Source organism: Calliopsis andreniformis, chromosome 6 (genome assembly GCF_051401765.1).
Source record: "Calliopsis andreniformis isolate RMS-2024a chromosome 6, iyCalAndr_principal, whole genome shotgun sequence".
NCBI lineage: Eukaryota > Metazoa > Arthropoda > Insecta > Hymenoptera > Andrenidae > Calliopsis > Calliopsis andreniformis.
Genome location: NC_135067.1, coordinates 13653708 through 13677760, shown reverse-complemented (window position 1 = coordinate 13677760; position 24053 = coordinate 13653708). Strand labels below are relative to the sequence as shown.

Genomic DNA, 24053 nt, shown 5'->3' with positions numbered 1-24053 from the left:
AGCCACTTGCAGGCAATGGTAGGTAGAGCACTCCGACAGTCCCAATTTCACTGGAATTCGAAATCGTGTTGGACGAGATATCATGTTTCGTACTACTGAATTTTTGTGCCTCGTTTTACTGAATATACAATCTCACGAAAGCAATGCATGTTGGGTAAACATATTTTACGACGTGAGATGCTTATTTTATCTTTAAAGTACACGTACATTCCCGGCGATAAAATACATCTTTTTTCCTCAGTGCTATTTTCTAAATAAAAGCACTATCTTCAAAGTGAAGAAGCCAGAATTAACTTCCTTTTAAGCTGAAGAATTTCCGCCCCTTTCATGCAAGAACCTGCTAAATGAAAATTGGAAATACTGACATATTGAAAATATTACAAACCTGTAGCAATATTGTCAAATGCACAAACGAAACTATGCAACTCAATTTCAGGTGAAAGGAATTTTTCTTTACCTTTATCAACGCTACTCTTTCTTCACTAAAACTACAGATTTGTCTTAGAAAATAGTTAAGCATAGCTTCTCAAAATGCAATACTATATATTTCATATTCTAAATGTAAGGAGTCTCGATTTTCGAATATGTGACTTCTAAATACATTAAAAAAATACCACGTCACTTTTCTCGAAGGAAGCTTTTCAAAGAGCTGACCTTGGGACAAAATTTCCCGTTAGGTCACCTCTGCCCCGTAAAACATCACGTTCCTCTTCGATGCGCTTTTCACCCCAACAAGAAGCCCCCTATTTTTAGCCAATCAAATAAACCAGCAATACCACGCGGATCGATCGGCAGCGACAAATTCGAGCCGTCAAAATGCGAGGCCTCGTCACACTCGACGGCTCGCGATTATGCGCGCCATCATTGTCACGCTGCCTATTTTTAGGCTTAATTATAACAAACGAAGTGGCCCTGACGTCACAAGGCGCAAGGCCTAGGTAACAAGGGCTTCGAGCGGGTCTCGAAACCTTGGTGGGGGAGCGAAAAAAGGAGCCACCACATGCAAAAGAGGTTTATAAACATGTAAATTGCAATTACGACGCGAACGTATTTGCATTCGACCCCCGAGCCACCTTTCGCCTCTCCTTCGCCGCGGCATTAACCATCCTCCACGTCCACTTTCATGCGCCGCGTCGCGCCGACCGAATATTCGTGTGCGAAGGCTTTCCGTGTCGTCGGTGCTTTCGACCAGCGAGTGCTTGCACAAAGGTGCGCGAGAGCCTTCGTGTTCGACGATTATTCGTCACTGGCTGAATCGGTGAGCCAGTTTGATAGCTCGACGCTGGGGTGATAGAAAAGAGTCGGCGAAGGGCCGGGGAGTTTCGAGGGAATTGTCATTGATAACAGCTTCAATCAGGAGTAACGTTCCACCACGTGATCGGAACTTCGCTTTCTCTTGCCTCTTTCTCTCGTTTTTTGTTCCTCATCGATTGACGAACTCGAAAAGCGTGATTCTCGCGAGGCGCGAAATCGGTCTGATTTGGTCACTGGAAGAACTGGAATGTGAATGCTTGCAGAATCTCGGTTAATTAATGGTGATTGGAGTAATCTGGTAATCAGTCGATACGGATAATAATAATTGATTGCAGCTATTTGTGTTTGGATACGGCAGCAATGCATACGATCACTGTTGATGAAAAGCCTTGGGGGAAATATGAAATTTGTGTTAATGGGAAAAGTTCTTTTTGTAAGATTTATAAAGTATGAGATGTAATAATGAATGAACTAAAATATAGATTAAATAATTCGGAGTATTGCAGGAAATTACATACACTTAATTCGCTATTCAATCTCAAGTAATCAGTTTGTTCTGCTTTCTTTTAACAAGTGGATTTCTACTAATTTTTTAATCCAATTTTAAGCACTTATCTGTCGTGTGAAGTAGAGTTCGAACAAGGTTTTAACAAGATTCATCCACTCATAATACTATCCACAAGGGTGACAAAAAATTAAGTAATTCTATGTTAACAGAAAGATAAGGTTTCGTTCGTATCAATTGATGAGAAAACGCAAAAGTAGTCACTTATTACTGTTTTCAAACAGTGTTGTACGCTTGTGTAAATTGGGTTAAGCAGTGGCGAATTGAGGGAAGTCAGTTAAAAAAAGAAAATGAAGCTTTAAAGCTGCAAAAATCCTAACGGGAAGCAGGCCGAGTTTCGATTTTCCAGGGAAATCAATTGACGTCATAATTCGACTTACGTACGTATCGACGATTCGGAATTCAAATGACTCGCCTAACGAGAATAAATTTATCTGAACGAAAAACGAGTCCAGTTTAATGAGAACATTAATTCTGCATTCTCTGACTGTGGAGGTTTATTTATAGAAATTGAGGGAAAATTTTGCAATAATTATATATCAAAATTAACAGAGAGCTGCTGGGATTCAAAAAGCTGTTTAATTAATTTGTGGAGTCATATTAGACATGGTCAACTCTCGAGATTTAAAATGTTCATATTTCAGAATTTAACTTATCACATGTTGAAATCGTATTCATTTTAATTTTATAACTAATAAAAGATACATTACCATGCACAGTAACGTTTGATAAAAAATTTTGCTACCGCAAGCCATCGTAAATAATGTCTATTATTAAAGTATTCCCATGTATATGGAAATCAATTTCGAATGCTGCTTTTAAATTCACATTTCCGTATTTCAATGACGAAACAAATTGCTGCGAAGATATCGCCCTAACGAACTGCAAACGAAATCAGGAAAACTCATTTAGATGGGGCTTTACTTCCAGATTCGTTTCGTATTAACGCTAATGCTTTCAAATGGCAACGAAAACTCCCAGTCAAATCCTCAAGGTAATTGCTATGCAAACGATCATTCTTTCTTACAGGAGACCATCTAGACCAGCCGCAATTTCAGTCGTAGTTTTATCAGATGGCACAGCGACAGGGTCAGAATGCACGATACGAATTTCTGCGAATTTACAATACGAGCAAGGCGAAAGCGTGAAAATAAGCCTCAAAGTTTAAAGACCTTTCAAAGGTGTTCCTGGCTTCTCGACCCAGAAGAATCGTCACTTTCGATCACATTCGACGTTTGCAGATCCGGATGCTCGAGAACTATGTTAATTGCCGAACAGCTCCCATGGATCTCCGAGACTGTTCGGCCTTCAGTACAGTAGAACTTCTAATTAGTTCTGTTTAATTAATTTCACAGACTCGATGCCAACGTCGGAATTATTCTCACAGAAATCCTCCCGAGGGGTAGAAGATATACCAACGTTTTGCGTGAGTTCTATAACTCAAATTTATAACATTACCATCTTCATATATTCTTGTTAGCTTAACTTACACCATAGTAAACTGTATTATCATGGATACTTTATCCTCAATTTCAAATAGCTAAGTGTACAATATCTTAAGTATAATAGGTAATTACTCTTTTCATAATCAAACCATTTACAGTTCCACAATTTCATTTATGGAGACTTAAAAATGGAAAATAGTTACAATATTCTCAGGATTTAGAAACCAGAAGTCTTTGAGAACCAAAATGAAGGAGTCAAACCCTTTTCTTATAGCCTCTGAACGTATGCAACCCTCACGATAGGGGGACGTCAGTAGGCGAGGTCTTACCAAGAACAATTTTCCGCAACGATTAATTATTCGTCTTCATGCAAGCCTGCACGTACGGAAACAATGTCAGTACGTGTCTGATAATTTTCCATCGGCGGTGGAATCGCCTGCGGGCCGCGAAACTTTGTTCCTAGGCTGTCTTAGTTCTCGCGACCCTTTGATTACCAATTAGCCGGAAGTTTGACTCTCTGGGCTAATAAGTCTGTCGACTGTGCTTGGCAGTCCACGGAATTGCGTTCCAGTCAGATTCGTTGAAATTTAGCGTTCAGCTATCCAGGAAAATTGAAACGGATTAACTTCCATCATCCTCTGACGAATCAGCCCGATTCTGAGAAATCACTGGGGAACTGTCGAGAGAGTGATCGATGGAAGCACCCATGGTTTCGAAAAAATTTTAGATTTTACCTGGGGACAGAATGGATGTGCCACGAATAATTTTAGAATATCCTAGAATATTTTATGTTGAACCTATTTTTTGCTCTTAGAGACTCTGGAGATGGCTAACATATAATATAATGAAAATAAATATTTTAATAAATTGTGGTAGTAGGTGAAGGATAATTCTAGGAAATCGAATATAATAGCAAGGACGTGAAGAAACAGAGATTGCATTATGCAATATTATCTCGATACAAGCTCGAGATTTGAAAGCAGTTAGGAGCTCAGAGGATATAGGAAACTCCCTTAAAGGATACAGAATCCCCAATTTCGCTTCCGTCTTTTCGATAAAATAATTTAACTGTAATTCCCGTAGCCACGCTGGATAAACCGACGTTTTCAAAAGATAACACGCGCAGTGTGCAGTTCCAGTTACATGCATCGCGCTTCGAGTTCGGCGAAGTTGACACGAGACATAATGGTGGATTGCGATTCCTGCGGCTCGCGAATCATTTGGAAATTATGGGCTTCTGGAGTACTATGCGTCACTGGATAATTATTGTTCCTGGGCGCATTCGCCGTATTTGCGTTTCGAACTTGTCACGGCAACACAAACGAACGTTCGCGCGACTGGCTTGTTGCTGCATTTGCATCTATTCGCGTACGCGGGTTACAAAAGGAACTGGGGCTTTGTGGCCATTTGGGGGCTAACGTAATGATTTATTCAGCGGCAATTGTCCACAAGGTGCAATACGTGTAGGGCACAATGAGGGATTCGGATGAAGAAAAGTTTGAATTGGTGCTGTGTGACTTGCGTGGTCTTAAAATTTCATGAAGTAGGTATCACTCGTACTGTTTCAATTATGCAGCAACGATGGCAAAACTGTGTAAAATGTTGGGAGTCCTGTGTAACTATTCTAAATACTTCCTGTGGCTCTAAGGATTTGAAAATCCTAGGGAAAGTTTTAGAGGAAAAAATTACCTTCACTTTCCTGCCCAGCGTCCGAGTAGCAAAGCCTCTACAAAAAAGTTCAATTTAGGGGTGAAAAAGTTGAGGCTTTGCCTTTTGAAATGAGTCCAGGCTCACTGCTGCACCACTTTTTTTCATAAAGTTACAGTAGCTTGAAGAACATTTTAGAAGAGCAAAGAATAATAAATATTATTTCGGAAATACTTTAGAGTGCTAATATATTTTTAGGATTATTGTAACGAGAAACTATTTCAGTGGAAATGAGGCGAGAAGAGGAAAAGTATCAAGCCAAGAGCCGATCGATTACGCAATAAACTAACTGTAATGAGAGAAATATCCTGGTATCATGTTACACCTATAATTTCAGTCTTCTTCAACAGTATAATAGTGCAACGTGAAATGTCCTCTATAGAGAAGCAAAATCGATAACGTTAAATTCAGCGAATTGTAGTATCAGGGAAGGAGTAAGATTACCTTGAATAATTGCAGATGATGCAGGTGACTGCACAATTGATACTACATTATGTCGATTTCGGATAAGGTATATGTAGCTAGACAGACTCATGCTTCTTTGGGTAGGTATCCATGAAATTCATAATTGAAAGGGTCCTTAGGAAGCTTGGCACGAGACACTGTTTCAGCTTTCTTAAAAGAGGAAAAGAACTTTGGTGAAATATTCAGTGTAAGGGTTTACGAAATTTTCGCAGATTTCTGGGGATATTGAAGATAAAATGGAGCTTCTGAAGTATTTAGAGATTTCTGTTGGACCAGCTTCAATAACGAACAATAGGATTACTAGTAGCAATCTGCAGTTTTCCTTTTTTTCTTTTTAGGATTATATAAGCTTGTTTTTCTGAACATATTGAGCGAAGGAACGTTACTCATATGTCCTAGAAAACGATCAATTAAGTCAGCCTGTCGACACACTGCTAAACTTGAACTATATAGATCCTTCAAAATGGCCTCGTTCCCTTTAAGGAGGCTTAAAATACATTTGCATCTATGTTTAGTTTGAGATCCTTAGATAATACAATTTTTGATACCTTCCAAATCGGCACCAATTCTCAATTATTCTCAGTGAAATTAGGTCTCACTCAAAATACATAAACACCCTGAACACACTAAAGAATATTACACCCCTTAGTATCGAAAAAAAAAATTCCTCAACACCTCTCAATTTCTTCACAATCGATCAGGACCTCATCCCTTCATCCTGCATAATTTATCGATCAATCTACCTCCACTTATCTACAAAAAATCAAAAACGCAATTTCCATCCGTCCACCCTTCTCTCCACCGAAACCAGCCTCTCGAGCTCACCCTGTTTTATATTTAAAAACATTCAGACAGCAGAGGTTGCCCGGAAATTAACAAATCTCCACGTTCCTACGCCCATCGCGAGTTCATGAGTGGTTTCTCCAATAATGCAGTTCGATAAGAGCGGCGAGGCGTTCCCTTAAAGGGGTCTATTTCTGGCTCGTTCGACGCGACAATGCGCGTCAGTTTGGAAAACCTTTCGCGTAGGATCGCGATGAGTAACGCGAGGGCGCGAAGCAGCGCGTGGTCGCCGTCGATTACAGCCTCCTGGTGGTCAATATAAGGCCAAAGGAGTTAACAATAGCGGACTCGAGTCAGTTGTCGTCCTGCCGATCGATCATGCACTTTCGGGTCCTCGAAATCCATGGTCTCTGTTTCCATTAATTATGCTGTCGCTGGTACGTCGATTCGTGCCACACTACCGTGCTTTCTCATTATCCACCCTACTCGAATCGTCTGTCACGTACCCTTGTATCGTGGCAGCTACTGCCTGTATCGAAGCTACGACTTCTTTGGCCCATTTGCGCGGTTTCCTGGAATGGAGGGCACATTCGTACTACATGCTCTGGTAGAATCATGGTTGTTAATGAAACAGGGTTCGTCGTGTATTTATTCAGCTCGGGGTTTAGTAGCTTAGAATTAGGGGTAATTTGTGTAAGCAGTGGTAGACTGGTGGTAGATGGTGACGAAATCCTTTTTGCTTTGATAAATGTGTACTTGTGATTTTATTTTAGTTTTTGGTTATGAAAATTAATTAAAATTAGCGTTAGTGTGTAGGAACTGGGACATTTACCTCATGTTTTAAACACCTGCCAACCTATTATACACTTTGTCTAAGTATAATATTTATATAGAATTTATAATGAACTATTGAAGTTTTCTAATTAAGTACTTTAAAGCTTGAAAGAAGAAACATCATTAGTTTCTTAAATATGGATTTTATAATGTGGTGTTCTTATTTTTAATGTTCTAAAGTAGCCAACATAAATTAGTCGTTAGTTTAACGTGGGTCGTTGGTACAAGGAGAACTGTATATAAGAATTTTCTTGCCCCATTCGTCAACGTCTTAAACAGACCTTTCTTCGTGAGGCATATGTCTTATGACACAAGGAAATAGCAATCCAGATGCGAGGTATGAGATTTAATCTGTGTCTAATACCATTAATAACTGTGCAGTAGACGCGATAACACTGTTCAGTGTTGTTACAGCAGGGGGCTAATTAATTCGTAATTGTACTAGTATACAGATTAGAAGAGGTTTTTCAGAAGTAACGTTTTCCGTAAAAGTAACAGATTTTTGATAATGGGAATGCTCTGATAATGAAAATAATAAACAAAACGTGATAAATATCCTTACTATTCTTTTCTTCATCATTTTTCACTTGATCCTACATCTCCAAGTTCCTTTCTTTTTCCCATACAATTTCCCCCTTTCCACTTCCCACGTCTCTGACTTTCTTCTCACTTCCTCCTCAATCTGGTTTCAAACTTTCTTCCAACTTCGAATCCCTTACCGAAAAGGTCAGAAGTCACCCCGAGTTTTTGCTGTTCGTCTACCCTCTCGTGACTACCAGTGATCGATCATTCGCCCAATTGCGTGATTTATGCGTCGACTGGCAATTATTTTAAAAGGCTTTGATCTGAAGGATCTTTCCTCAGTAACACCATATCCATATTGCTTCACGATCAGCACCTCTCTTGGTATATCATTCAGTACCTCTTCCCCTTATTCTGTTCTGTCCTTTTTCAGCGGTCTATATCCGCTGAATGTGCGATTTGTGTTAAGAATCCGCGAGCTCGTCCAACAGAAAATTTATTCCACCCTCCTAAAACTGTAGCAAGTGATGAACCACGTCCGTGGCGGGTATCTCCTGTATCACCATTATTCCCCCACCATTTGATACGAATTCCCATTGAATTATGCAGGCGCATTTATGCAAAACGACCGCAATAAATTTTTCACCGCACGTCCTGACGATGAGTGGCTGCGAGCCCATTGTGATCCAGGTGATTAACGTTGCACGACGTACAGGAATTTCGCTTTGAACGAGGGCCTTTTCCAGCCCCGAGAAATGCTTCAAAAATTCACTCTGTGATCATTCGGCACGATATATGGATTTTTTTTCATACAGGTTTTTTTTCATGTTTCTACTGTGTTTGTAATTACGACTAGTACATTTGTTACTTTTGAGTTAACGGAAACATTTTTTCATATATCACATATCCAGTCCAAAGCACGTATAGGTAGAGTTTGGTTCATTTCAAAAGTTGGTGATTTTATGTTAAGGAAAATGGAATACTGATCTGAATTTTTTTGTAAAAATTAGATACTAGACAAAAAATACTGTCGACGTGAATATTTGAAAATTTGCCTCTATTACATTTTCGATATTTTCACACTGTTATATCCCAGACTACATTATAAAAATTCCTCCAAATTGCAGTTATTACACCGATCTTCTTTTCTCACAACAAGCACATATTTTTATTCACTTATTCAGCTCACCAAAAATATAATTTACATTTTGCCACACAAATGCAAATCTCTCACGTTCACCCAAATATCATCTTTTTCACTCATCTTTTTTCAATCCACTTTCAAAAATCCCTCTCGCCCATTTTTCGCGCCCAAGATCTCCGTTTACGACACAGCCAGCAGTAAACTGATTTTCCAATGCAGCGATGTTTTCGCGGTCCACGTACGCCCAATTTACATGTCGATGAATTAAAGATAACGACGATCGCGCGCCGTCGATGCGTCGCTCATCAAAAGAACTAGAGTAACGTGTCTCTAAAGTGGAAGCACATTTGCGCGTAACGAAGACAGCCTTTGTGCATACGTGATAAGTGCTACGATAAATTGACCCAGTTTAATCCAGCGTATTCACCGCGGTACGAGCGCCGAACGCGAGTGACAGGGGGACGAGGCGAAGAAACGGCATCGTCGAAGGAAAAACGCATCGCCGAGGAATTTCCATCGGTAGTCGCAATTAATAGCCGCGAACGCGTCGAATTCGCTGCGTTTCGCTCGCTCGCGAACACCGATCGCAGGTCTGCTGCTGTTCATTCTACTGAAAATTGTTTTCCTGACGTTGATTGAAATCTTTCCGTTTTCTGCTTTTATATCGCGTCGAGAGCGTTCCGCTGCTTTACGCTGCATCCTCTTCCTATCTTTCGCTTGGGAGGCATCCGAGGAACGTCTGTGGCTGTCGAAAGTAAATGAATGTGCAAACGAATTCATCTTCTCTCTCGATCTTCTTTTTACGATCGCATCTGCCTTAATTAAGGTCAAATATTAAATTAGCGAATGGGCACGAGCCTTCAGCGCAACGTCTGTCTTACGAGGAATATTTCTGATGGATCGTTTGCGTTTTCTTTTAAGAGTTGGGGTGGTTTTCGTCTTTCATCGAATGGTTGCTGTTCGACGCGAAAGCGCGTGGCGATACCTTCGCGGGAAGAAATTCGCAAGGATTGCGCATAATTTGGAATAATTATGTAAATACGCGGCGATAAAAACGCCCTGTGCCGTGCTTGCGGAAAATTATACGGCCCTCTCTGTTTACTAGCCCTGAGACGTAAATATATTTCGCGTGTTAAATTATTCACAAGCTTACTTTGAAGTTCACCGACTGAGTATTGAGTTTCGTCGATCTGCAATTCGTGACTTTTACAGTCTTCACAGCGTTTCAGGTTGATAATTGTGTTTGGATTTTAGATTCGTCTGAACGATCCTTGTACAACGTATACGATTTTATTCTCAGTGGGATATATTTAATGTGACATATTTTGCTGAGTGATAAATGACTTCATTGGCCGAGATTTGCAATTTTTCGCCAATAAATCCTTCAGTGACATAAGTCATAATATTTTCACTTGGTTCACGCCACCGAGCACACACAGTAATGAGTTAATACGATGAAAATATTTCTCATGTGCATCGAAATGTCGTTTCCAGGCAAAACGCCGACGTGCCTTAATTCGTTTGGGAAGCAATGAACATTTGATCGGACAGTATCGCGGCAAAACCGCGAGTTGAATCCGTTTAAGCAAAATGAAATTTATTGATTGTGTGGAACGTAATTCAATAAACTATTCATACACCTATATTGTAATATTTTACCCAGATAAATGAAAGCAAATTTGTAAATACTGAAAATACAAAGGTGGGAAATGAAATTAAATAGAGCAATCTAACTTTATCAGTAACCGCAGCGATGTGAATATAAAAAGCATAAAGACAATTTTTCCATTTGTGTGACGATTGAAACGCTTTGTCAGAGATTAAAAATATACTGAAAATTTTACAGAAATAACGAAACAGCTTTTTACTTATTATAGTATTTATTTAACAAACGAAAGTGCTTTCTATTAACTCTGAACTAGTATGGCGTCACTATTATATGGTAATATTACTGAAATTCTCTATAAAAACTGTTACCACAAAAACACAGAAAATCCACAACTTCTCAGTTCATAAATCCCTGCAAATTCCCCGCAGATATTTATCATACCGAATACTAAAACTAAAATTACCAGTATAAATGATGTACTCCCCATTTACTCAGTCAAGAGTTAACCTTTCATGCCCATCGCGCCATTTTCCCTAATTTCACCGAACTCATCTAACTATTACCATTCCAAACACCGTTAAACATGAGAAATGTACCTACAGCCATCCCCGCAGACACGATTCCCCAAAATATATTTACAACTCCCTCGCGCTGGAAGTGCCGCGCACCAGAATCCTCAGAGTCCTCCGCGAGTCTTCAGCACACGTTACATTATTCATCGCATTCACATCTTCCTGTATTCTCTGTGCCCCTTCAATTATTTCCCAGCAGACCGTGGCGCGATGGGAGCTGGCAGAATTCACGCGCGTCTAACATTTCACGACCGATTCCCTCCTCCATCCTCCGCGGCGTCGATTCCCCTCACGCGGTGCCGATGTCCACGGACCCAGAATGGCGCACGATTTTCCTGTCACGTACCGTGAAAGAGGCGAGCCCGTGAAACTCTGCGGATATTTGTTCGATAGGATACAGAGGAAAGAGAGAAACAAGGATGAACAATGGCGCGGGAGAAGAAGGCGGTGGAATAAGAAGATTTCCTTTTCCTCTCGCGGATAGAGCTTTGTTCAAGTGCATTCTAACCCCTTCCTCTCGTTCTCGATTTCTCATCGCGTTCTCTACGTTATCTTCGACTTTTGTGCCCACGGCACGGTGCACCTCGGCCGTTGTTCCTTCCCCGATACCTTGTTTTCGCGTTGCTGCTTTTCAGACGGGCGGAGGTGGGAACGACGGGGGAACCGGAAGAAGATGGTGTGCAGCTGGTTGGTTCCGTGCTCGGAGGAAGCAGTCGCGAGATCGCTCTGTTTGCTAAGCAGACACCCCGCCGCGTACAAAAACGGACGAATCTAGTGCTTTTTTTTACGGCTCCGCTGGAAAGGACGCTGTTTCTGAGCGGCTGGAGATTGGGGGTAACAAAGAGCGCGGATGTACAGAGAGTCTAACAAAAGAGCTTGATTTCGAGAACAGAATGCTTTAAATATCATAATCCTTTTAGGGTGCTGAGTGACTCAACGTGTACAGAACGATTTTTATTCTCTCCTATTGTTTAAAATTCTTTGAGAATATTTAGATAGGTACTAGTCTAGAGATACAGAATTCGTGAGAAATTAGAGGAAAGTTTGAAATATTTGCGAATTCAATTTTCTGCACAAATTTTTGCATGAAACAAGCATTATTTTTAATGTAAGAAATTAAAATTTATTTTTATGAAAGTAAATTATTTTCCTTTTGTATTAAACAGTGTACAGTAGACCAAAGAGACGTGAATGATACCGTTCCAAAAAATTGAATGAATGACGTTAAAGTCGATGTCACGGGATGCTACTAATTTCGTTTAAATGAGGGAAGTTCATTTGTTTCGTTTTTTATCGAGCTTCAGCCGCAATTAGGCGATAAGAGCAGGGTAATGAGCACTTTAAAACAATCAAGATCGTCCTCTGCGTTTTAGAACTTCTGTATAAGCAGAAAGTTCGTCGAGCTCTCTGGCTAACGAGTCTTCATGAAAGTCCAATGCCTGACTCTATATCGTCCCTTCCACTGTGTATCCGTCCGCCTAAGAATGCCCAACTTCTACTTAAACTGCTGTACCCCGTATCTGCTTCTTGCAATTGACTTTCCTTTCACAATTAACAATCCGACTAATTAACTCTTTTCAATTCGGCCTTTCAGGTCTTAACAGAATTCCCGAAATTAAACTTTTTGTATGAACTTCCGCTATTCACGATGTGCCAACGAGAGACTTATTCTATCAAGTGGACTTAGCTCGTTACGACATATAAAGCCCCGTTTTTGCAAATTTCAGAACTAACTTCCTCCAATCTAAATTCTTTTACTTCTCGAAGAAGGCAATTAATTTTAAATTTCCCATGAAAACAGGTTTCCACTTACTTTCTTTTCAGCAACTATAATAATTACTTTTGCAACCTTTTAAATTTCATTAGTAAAAGAAATTAATCAATTTTTAATTTCCCACGAAAATGTGTTCACATTTTTTTTTCTAGCATAACTACAATAATTATTTTTTAAATATTTGTAAGTCTAATGTTTGTAAGAAACCTTTCGATTAAATAAGTAGAATACTCGTGAATTTGAGGAGTGTACCATTTAAAATAATTCTGTACTACTTTATGATAAAGATAATATAAATTTCATATGAAATGATACAGAACTCAGGCAGGTTTCAACGCATCGCTGTGCAACGAAACGTGCCTCTGACAATTCACTGATAAACACGCCTTGCCAGCCAGTGTTCCTGAAGAGCCACAGCGAAAGGATCATTTGTCTGTATGCATTGCATTATTCTGTTCGCAGTGTTCGATCGAGGAGAAAGTTATTTTCCACGCTTCCTCTTTGCCAACCTCGTCTCACGAATGGGATATCAAGCGACGACGAACTTTTCAGCTGACCCACATTGTAGCACAAATACATGAGAAGAATGGTACGCGTGGAAATGGATCTGCGGTGTATTTTTTCCTCGGACTGGGAGCTATTGCAAAAACGAATGTTACGAGGTTTCACAAATAAATCTGTGGAAAATAGTGGTTGCAGCAGAAGCTCAAACAATGGGAATACAAAATTCAAATATCATACAAGCTCATCCTACATTAAAAATTAAATTATTAACGCAATCATGTTTAAATATTTGTACATTTGAGCCACGCGAGGTTACTTTTAAATGGAACAAAATTTTTTTAATTTAATTTGAATTATCAGGTATCACTGTTATAGGAATATTCTTCTGAAATTTTCCTAGCTGAGATTTCTTCAAGCACAAACGATCACTCGATCATAAAAATGTGACACGGATTTCTGCGCTTGTTCATTGAAGATTGACCGATTCCCCCGCAGCCCTCCACAGGCTACCACTCTTTTGATAATACATAGCTCCTGCGAGCTCTTGAGGTGACCCACATATCACGCCTTCAGGAGGATACATTTACCCCTTTTTGCCTCTGAAAACGCCTTTTTTCGATACAACCCTTGTCAGACGAATGTTTGCCCGCTCGTGTTAGCCTTTGACCCGCATTTCAAGACGGGTCAATGCTTGTATCAGGCTAGGGGACAGAATATCGAACAATGTTTGTTTGGTTTGTCGTTGTGACACCGAGGGTGAACCTGTTCCACTGTCGCACGAGAGATCTTGCCTTCCCTCCTCGCTGGAACAGGTTAGATGGTATCGCGAGAAATCGATATGCAAACGTGGAACACATTGGCGTCAGCACGAATTCCAGGACATAAATTGTGGAACAGGATTGCCACTCCATTGTTTCCATCGGTCTTTGTTTCGAGAACAGGAATTGCTGCAACTTGTTCAACGAGGATTCCACGCGAAGCTGATTATTTGTCACTAGACGATGTTTTATTTTTTTCTTGCAAATAATTTCTCCATCTTACGACTCCTATAGTAATTTTGTTCATGACTTGTTGATAACTCGTTGAGTTATTAGAATTATTTACAAGAAACAATTGTGAAAGAGATAATCGAATATAAAATGAAATTGTTCCCAAAGAATTTTCAGATTGAGAAAGTTGTTTATATATAAATTATATGATGTCAAAAGATATGATCATTCACAATATTTTATGGGATGATTTCTCGTAATCTTTCTTATTCGTTTTCTGTCTTTTCAATTACAAACTAAAATACCGTAAAAGGGTGGAATGTGTAAGACAATTTTCTACCGCAATGCTATTAGGTGCATCTCGATTCTAGAAGACGATACGGCCACAGGACTCTTAAAACGATACGTAAAAATGTCTACGTGCTCTTCCTTTTCGGCATTTTCGCGAACCAAGTGGTCATAAATTTTGAAATCGTAGCGGTTTCCTGGCACCACCTCGTCTGCTATAAAATGAATTTCACCACTGGGGGTATACTTCCGTCTCGTCTATGATCCAGCAACATGTTCGGAAATTTATTTTGCACTTCTGCACTTTGTATTATAGCTTGTAGGTAAAGCAATATATCTAACGAGCGGATAAAAGTATATGAAACATTAGAACAAATATAATTTTAGCGAAAGTAGAAAAACTCACTTTTTGTATTCTCAATGATTTTATAAAATGCAGGTTTGAAATTCCTTTGATAAATAATTTTCCTTGAAATTTCGTGAGGCTTTGCTTTAAGGAAAAGTTTTGTATTTAAAAATTATGGACGAATCAGCAGGCGAGCCTCTTATATGAACCAGTCCAACACTCGAACGTTATGCATGCAATTCTCTTGCGTGCGATCGAGTAGCTTTGCATTCCTCAGCATTTAACGACCGACTTCCATCGAGAATTGTGGTAATATACAGACTAACCTCGAATTCCTACTGCCTCGGCAAATTACTGCCACCGAACTTCATGAATCAATATTTTACACTGCTTTCCTAATTACTATTGCCTCAGCGCTTCTGAGGGCACTCTGAAACGCGAACGTTCTGTGGACCAATGTGACTCCTTGACTCTTCAACAACAGGTCTCTGGTTTCTTGAAACGATACTTCACAAAGTAAATTCTTGTGAAATGTGGAAACTAAGTCAATAAATAAATAGAGAATTTTGGTCTTCGAGAATATTTGATTTTAATTCAATTATAAAGATCAAGTAGAAGCTACATAGTATAGAGCGACGTAAATATTTGAAAAGAATTAAAATTGCAAAGGGAAAGTTCACAGGAAAAATATAAATTTGGAGGACAACTTATTGATTTGAAGGAGTTTAAAACTGACGGTTATGAAAACGGTCGATTGCATTTATTGAATGCATAATTTATAATCCCAAAGCGGTAGCTTATTAAACTTTCAACTCGAAAGTTGTGCAAGAGCTGCAATTAAATTGTAAGTTCCCGCAGAAGGTGAAAGAAAAAATAAGTGCAACCATTAGGAGACAGAATATTGACTGCTGTGAAATTAACCCTCTTTCATGCAACGTTTCGTGGCCTCGATTGCACTGGTTCTTTGAGAATTTCATACTTGGCTCAACTTTACACCCAAGACATTTTCTGTTTTTGCATGTACAGAAAACAAGTACCTCTCTTTATACTTGTTCCTCGATTGCGAGAAAAATTCAATAAATACTCCACTTTTAATTTCGAAATTACCAACTGCTCTGTTCTAGGACCATCTGGAGTTGATGAACGCCTCGGTCAATCTACCTCTAATTAAGAATCTTAAAATTAATTCATTAAACCTCTAAATACCCTCCCAAGAATCCTTTCCAGAAATTGCGCGGCTAGCTTCAAGATAGAACACTCCCCTTAAAAAGATCCTCCCCCAATTCACAGCACAACGTAATTTAAAAAACAAATGAACGCCCAATAAATTCAAACTAAGCTTAGCTGAGGCTGTATTTTCAATCAACTTGGACCCTCTACCTTGAACTTTGCCCGACCAAATTCGTGGCTTGGCCCATTGATCTATGACGGGGTCATAGAGGATAAATGTCGTTAAAAATTTCGAGTTCGATATCGAGCGAGCCGAGGGCAGTCTGGCAAAGGCATCGTAAGGCGCGCCACGTCCCAGTTTCCTCCAGGGGAAACTTTTTCAACGACTCCCCTTCTCCCATTCTCCTTTGGGCCTCGCCATAAACTGGCTCGCGCAGAACTCGAACTTTCGTGGCTCGAGAGCTCGATATTGCTGGATTTTCAAATCGACTGGCTCTGACGTGCACGATGGTCGTGTACAGAGGGGAACGAAGTCGAGAATCTCGCGTGCCTCGACCTTTGTGCGATCACGGCATGCAGCTGATGAACGGAGTTTAAGGTCAGGTTAACACGAAAGCGTTTCAACAACCCTCGGCCTCGGTCTGCGTGTACCGACGACGCAAGGGAGGAATCGTGGGCTCGATCGAGTTCCGTTTTAATTTACAGAGAAATGCGTTTCATCGGTCAACCAACAGCGACCAGCCCTGTAAGTTTAAACAAATTACACTTGCTCTTTATCTTTTTTTGTTTGGCTCAAATACAGGTTATGCGTTCGACATGATGAACTCGTTTGGAACGATAAAAGAGAGGATATTGTAATACGTGTGTACAGGCTATTGGAATTTTTTAATTTGTTCGAATTTTTACTCTTTTTTAGGGAAACAGTGTTGGTTGGATTTATGTACATAGTGGATATAAAAGTTTTAAATTAATGGAGAGGTGGGTGGAGGAATATTCATTTTTAAAATGAATATTCCTTTTTATATACAGGGTGAGGTGGAGTAGAAAATTGAACAGATATTTAAATGTGTAGATATTTTAAAATGTTTGGAAGTTCCCTCGTGCAGATGTCGAGGAATTTAGGAAACGAATCGATACTTCAGTGTCGAAGCGATTTTTCGTTATCAACCGATCTGGCGCAAAAGAAAATTGCGCGGAAAAAGTACGGGGACAAATGGGAATTCTTCTTTTGACGCGATATAATACTGGGAAATAAATCGAGTTTTCTGCTTCTACGATAGAAGGTAGATGCTCGACGCTTCCGTAATCCGTGAGTATGATTGCGACCAGTAATTTCAGAGACCCGTGGAAACGAGGATGTCGCACGAAAAATGACGAAAAATTCAGCAATTTAAATATATTTCAATCACAGTCACTTCCATAGATTACCTAAAATAAAAAAAAATAAAAAAATACTAGAGAACATTTTCCATTTGGGAGTTTGCAAACTTCATTTCAGCTCGTTCCATTTTCTCTAATTCCAAATCGTTCACGAATTTTTTGCAAAACAACCCCGACAGGAAGTGACTGGCCTGTCGAACCTGACGAAACAATATCCAGCATTACCGCAGGACACAACGCGTCAGCTCTTCGGGGCCACGGGCATTGATACGCGGCTATCCGAGTCAGGATCTCGGCGCACTCGAAACTGTCGAGTTCAGATAGCCCCGGGCATGTCTCGATAATTCGTTCTGTATCCCCCACAGACACATACAAACGACGCGATGGGATTTAATCTGTTATATCGCGCACCGACAAGATCTGCACGATGTCTGCCTCAATTCCACGTCCACGGAGCTTGACGATGGTATCGATCTTTCTAACACCCTGCCAAGTATTCCATTCTGATCGACACCTTTTGTCGGTTAAAACGCGGTTTTATCGATGCGTGTATTACCGCATACGGAAAATATCGTATCGCACTACCACGAATACGTCATCAGAGCTCGTATTGGTTTTCTGCACTTCCCGATAGCAAGCACCTGCTCAGATCGATGAGGATGCACTTATGGAAGTATTGTATGTGTGCTGTTCTATATAGAGATTCCAGAGGAATGATTAATGTTTAGAGAGCCGATGGTATCAGTTATTGCTGGGGAAGAGTTCACGTAAGTGTGTGATATTCTGGATGATAAGTGGGGAAACCATTCTGCATTTATTTTCATTTATATCTGTCGAAGAAGAAAATTCTATCCTGTTTGAAGTTGAAGTGAGATCGTCTGTGTTTTTTAATTTGAATAGTTTTAGGCATCTTTACTCTTTCGTGATGAGAAGATAACAGAAATTCTATTTCTATGCAATTTAGAATTTTTATTGAAATATATATGATCTTGTTTTAAGTTCTTGGTTATCTGATGGAAAGTTATACGAGCAGACAATCGAGTAATTTTGTATCAGCAAAGACTGGTAAAATGGATCGCTATATTATATGGCTTACACTTATCTTCACGAACGCTTCTTTCTTAAATTTATATTTTATGGAGTATAAGAAACTTTCCTATACTATGTGGAGTTAGTTGTTTCCTCATATACGTGAGATATATCCTCTTCAGATATAGTGGATTTCCCCAGGAGATCCACTTTCTAAAAATTTTGCCCCACTTTCTAGCAATTTTACACAAATACTTTACGAAGATACATTGTTCTAGGAACTACCACTAAAATCGCAAAAATAAAATAGGCGAGAAAATAATTTCAGTTCATCAAACAATTATAAAGTTAAAGAATTAAATTCGACTATTTTTGATATCTCTTTAAAAGAATTTACAGCCTGGAAATTTTGTGAAAGTACACGAATCAAAAATATTCTACACGTGACAAATGGTGAACATTTTCTAGATAGCGTTTCAAAGTATCTCTCCCGAAATTTTTCAACAGTCGCTCGTGTTGGGGAAACGTTCACGGCTGACATTGGTAAAGAGAAAATGGGAAATACAAGGGTTTCAGTAGTAAACGACGGGATTACATTCGACGCCTCGAACACTGTTACGCCTGGAAGGAACGAGTTTCGAGACGAAAAAGGCAGGTGAAACGGAAACAGGGAACAAGGAAAAGATTGAAGTGAAAATACAAGGCATTCTTCACGAAGTTTCTTCTCTACGAAACTGTGCTGGCATACATCGCTGCGTGTACATGTATACCTGTTTTTATCGACGTTATACGACAGTTCCACCGAGAAAGTAGACTAATGACACGTTCCTCTTTTTTTTTGTTCTGCGTTGTATGCATAGTACTCTGAGCTACTTACAGTGACTTTAACTTTTGCTGAATTGCATTATTAGAAAGTATTACGAATGTAAACTCAATAAAATGAATTGTAGATAATGGCTGTACTTTTCATAGTGTTCTAGTTAGAATTGCCTGTAATTATATTCGTGACATATGAGAAATAAGATTTCAAGTCTGATTAAATTTCTTTTTTTCAAAAAGCTGAGAAGAGAAAAATAAAAATGTGAGATATAATTAATGAAAGCTTCACATGTTTTATGACCAGAGAGTATTATCTCTATAATATTTTTTGTCTGGATATATTATGACGTAATTGCATCTCAAAGCTCATTGTTATTTTATTACAAGTATTATTATACGTATACTACGCAGAAGAATTTCCAAGAATTATTTTATTATGTAAGCTCGCTGCATTAATTAAATGGAGATGCTTTCTCTGTTCGAAAGCACCACCTGAGTGTTATTATTTCCGATCATTGAACAATAACTGCGAAGAACGATATGCAAATTATTAGTATTAATGTTTTACTCTCTATGAAGCTTGTTAACAAATTACGCTTCGATACTTTCATAAAACAGTGCGATGTTTATTGAGTAGAGACGTTTTAGGATTGTGGATAACAATGATGCACTCGTATAATGATATTAAAATTATACTTTCTTCAAATGTTAAAGAAAACTGCTTTGGGAGTTTTTCCATTACTTGTTCTCATTATCTTTCCTGAGTGAAAATTGTTTGAGGATCTAAACTTCCTTGGTGAGAAAGAGACAATGGACGGAGGACAAACTCGAATTAAATTGTCTAATTGAGTTTTGAACCATTTACTTAATTGTAAGTAACAAATTCTTGGAAGCATTCTGATAAATAAAATGGAAAAGCTTTGCCTCGACGTCAAATTGTTTTTTACATTAACGAGATGTAGAATCTTTCAACTTGGGAGCATTTAATGAATTTTACGGTCTTGACCTGAGACCATTATTCATTCTCAAATTAAATGAAACTGAAGGTTGAACTGGAAATATTTCTAAAGGGGAAAAAATTTGATTAAAACTTTAGACTTTAATGATAAAAAATATTTTATCAAAATGTCTACCATATTTTCTTGTTCACTTCGTTTCTCACAGCGTCAATATTATATGAATAAACGTGTACTACGACTTCTTATTACATAATGCATCTAATAACGTTGCATACAAAGGAAATGCAGTTTATATTAGAAAATAATGCACCGAGTAAATGCATTTCTCAGAATTATTTCCAACAGCGCTCGCGTTTCAAGAGAAGTAAAATTTGTATTCCACGAAGTATTCTTCTCTTCGTACTACACGTACAATAGCGTTACCATAGCAACGACTGTAATCCAGCAATATTTTACCGCAAATATGTCCCGTCGCTAATGAACATAAACGAACTGCGCGTTATAGAAGCAGCTTAATCTTTCCATTGTATTATTTTTACATAACGCTGAAGCAAATATTGGCGATTGACGCTTCATTGTTTTCCTTGTTGCGCAAATTTTCCTTTCCCTTTTATACTTTATTCGCTAATGCCACGTTTGTATGGTATCCTATCGATCAATTAAAGCCTCTTTCTATTCTGATAGGTGGCAATATTGTCAGCCTTAAAAATTATTCTACTTTTTCTGACGTACTGAATTTTAATTAGCAGGTTCCTAAATTTTCTTAATTGCATTCTAAAATAATTTTGTAATAAAAAAGAAACAAAGAGGGGACGAAAAATAAAAAATATGGTAAATGGAAATTTTACAATTCTTGCAAGTAAAACAAATTGTTTCCTTTGATATTTTTACGATTCATTATTATTCATTTTTGAGAAAAGTCAGACTAACTACTCACTCAGGTGTGCACACAGCGAAACAGGCGAACATTGGTATTGGAGTCACTGATCTCAGAATCGATTTAACAATCTCTAATGTTGGAGGGGAAAAAGCTCGTTAGTAACAGCGCTGCCCGACCTGCTTTTTGCACAGTGCATAGACAAGTGTCTATGCTATTTCACCTCGATACGTTTCTTCTGCTTTAACATATGGATACAAGAATAGTATTTTGCAGGGAAAGACAATGACCCCGATAAACTATTCATGCATTCATCGATGATTTAAAACTAACGCGACAAAGGCAACGAACTGAAAATTCTTTCAGCATCGAAAATTCGATAATCATTACATATTCATTTTCCAAGAATAAAATCGCTATTTCTAAAAATAATCTTAAACCAACTAAAAATTTCTTACAATTTTTCTTCTATTTCCTTCTAAGCGTGTATCTTACACTCTGGAAGCTCATCGCTTGTCATAAGTTACGATATCGTATCGAGCAAAGACTGCACTGTGCGCGACAGTAGATAAGATCCACTTCAAGATAAATAGGGCAATTCCCTGGAGGATCGGGCTGAATTTTTCCAAATACTTTGATAAGTAAAGTTAGAACGCGAGGAGCAAGAAATTTGAACGAAAACAATCCTGGAAGTATTTCTTGTGTACTAAGGAACGACTATCTATATTTGAGGAACGGTATGACGTCGATGAAGAAAATGGCCGTGGAAAACAGTACTATGAAAAGTTTCTCAAGGAACTCTCGAGTTCCAGGTAGCTTTATAACGATCGAGGCTCACGAGGAAGGCTTCAGCGGTGGACTGATGTCTCCGAGGACCGAGTTCCTGGAGTCAGATGTGTTTCTAAGGAGAAGGAAATGTCACTAAGTGGACAGCCTGGTTCACGGATGTGGGATCGATAACGAGACAGAAACTCCTAGTGCCACGACCCTTGCCGAAATGGCTGCAGTAATAGAGGAGGACGATGGGTGATTTTATTCTGATACAAAACCGAATCCTGGCGATCTTGGAACGCACTTTGATATCCATTCCATTCGGGTGGGCCAATTTTCTTGTACTGGCAAAAACGACGTAAATTTCGTGGCGACCTGAGAAACGAGAAGTTTCGGTCGAAGGAAATCGTGATTTAACGTTGAAGTAAGTTTTCTAGTTGCAAATTTCTAGTAGGGGGTTAAGTACGCGCGTTGATATAGACGTCCCGAGGAGGTAATCGATAATAAAGGGAAGTCGATGAGAAGGAAGCTTGCCAAATCGATTCCCAAGGCGGAATAAAAATTACATAATTTTGCCTCCAAAGAGAACTGCAAGAACAGATGTTTCTCTTTGAAAGTAAACTCACTGCGATTGCTTTTCTTGCGAAATTTATTACATCTCTGGTATTTATTATCAATTCTATAAGAATCGGTGGAGCAATAAAAATAGTTAATGCATGTATTGAGTAATGTATTCTGATTAAATTTACCTAAAATATTATTCTTGATTTTCACTTTAGAAAATTATCGTCATCAATTCCTATTATGAATAATTTTACATATTTTCTTCTGAAGCGAAAGCTTTATACACATTCTGTGTTTAATTCATGCAACCTCATATGTTTTCAAGGTGTAAAGCAAATTGCAGCTACTGCAATGAGCAGGAAATCAATAATGAAGTACGTTAGCCTGATCTTCGATACAACGTTGTCTAATTGGAAATTCACGGATCTCTGATTGCTTGAAAGCTGCATTATGCATCTGAAGGAGATCACTTCACCGAGGCTTCCATAATCTCACGAGCTCGAACGAAAAGACTCACTTCCAGTTTCATTCACGGAAGTCAAAATCCCTTGTGCTTTTCATACATTCGTGTTATGTTAAGAACAGATGCTCCAGTAATTCTAAGTATAAAACTAATTCCATTTTAAATGAGAATCGACACGGAAGAAATTACTCCGTTAATCCACTCTTTTTTATTCTCTCGGGCTCAGGCTCTCCACAATATTCTTAAGCCTTTCTCCTTTTATTTCAGTTGTTGGACAAGTTGATGGGCGAATTTCGAGCGACATTTACTCCGTCCCTAAGGGTTCATTATCACGCAAAGCGAGTTCTGTACTTTCCCATATTTTCCCTCCAAGGACAAAAATAAATGATTCCTCGATTCGCAAGCATTTCCTCTGAACTTCTCTGCATTTATTGCAAAGAGCACTCTTTAATATTTCCACAAAGTCAAGAAAATAAAATCGTCGCCTGATTGTTCAAAATATACCACTTGTTCTGTTCATTTTTCATTTCAAGCAGAACCACAATACCCTTACCCAGTATGACCAACCTAAAAACATCTCCATCGTTCTTCCTCAAGTTCAGAAGAACAGCAAAAATTGACCCAGAAAGTAATAAGTGTTGGTTCGAGCCTTTCGCACTCCGATAAGTGTAAACAATCTACCAAGGCAGAGCTGACGTCACGTAGAAACCTTCACCTCGGCGGCAGTAAAATCGATGATTAAAAAACAAGAAAATAGTGTAAAGAAAGCAAACGGCGGGGGCGGGTCGAGTGCTTTCTACATACTCAAACGATCGCGGTAACGAGGTCAAGATTCGAGACAATAAGACCCGAGTCGCGCAGTCAACGCTGAGATATTGCTTAATAAGATCGCAAGAAGCGTTGCGCGACGGCAATCTACTCGTGGATCACGCGTTTGCGTTTCAGCCGCTCAGCTGGATTCAGTAGTTACGGTCTAGTTATGGCCAGACGTCAGGTAACTTCGAATCGTCTGGCGGCGTGTGCTCGTAATAATTTCGACGAGCTTGGCTGTGCAAGATGCAGCTGGAATACGTAGCACGTACGATTATCAGCGAGTTCGTCGATAAAACTAGCCCAACGAGGCTGTTCGCGCTATTAGGCGTCGTTTCGCTCCCTAAACATCGCGGTAACTCTTCGAAACGAGTCGGCTCTACAAAAGAGAGAAAGGGCGAGGAAGAATT

General features: G+C 39.1%; 1 protein-coding gene across 1 annotated transcript in view; it reads right to left on the bottom strand.

Annotated features, from left to right (window-relative positions):
• The window catches only part of Igl (IQ calmodulin-binding domain containing protein igloo), a 79583-nt gene that overhangs the window by 891 nt on the left and 54639 nt on the right, over positions 1–24053 (bottom strand). The window lies entirely within an intron of this gene.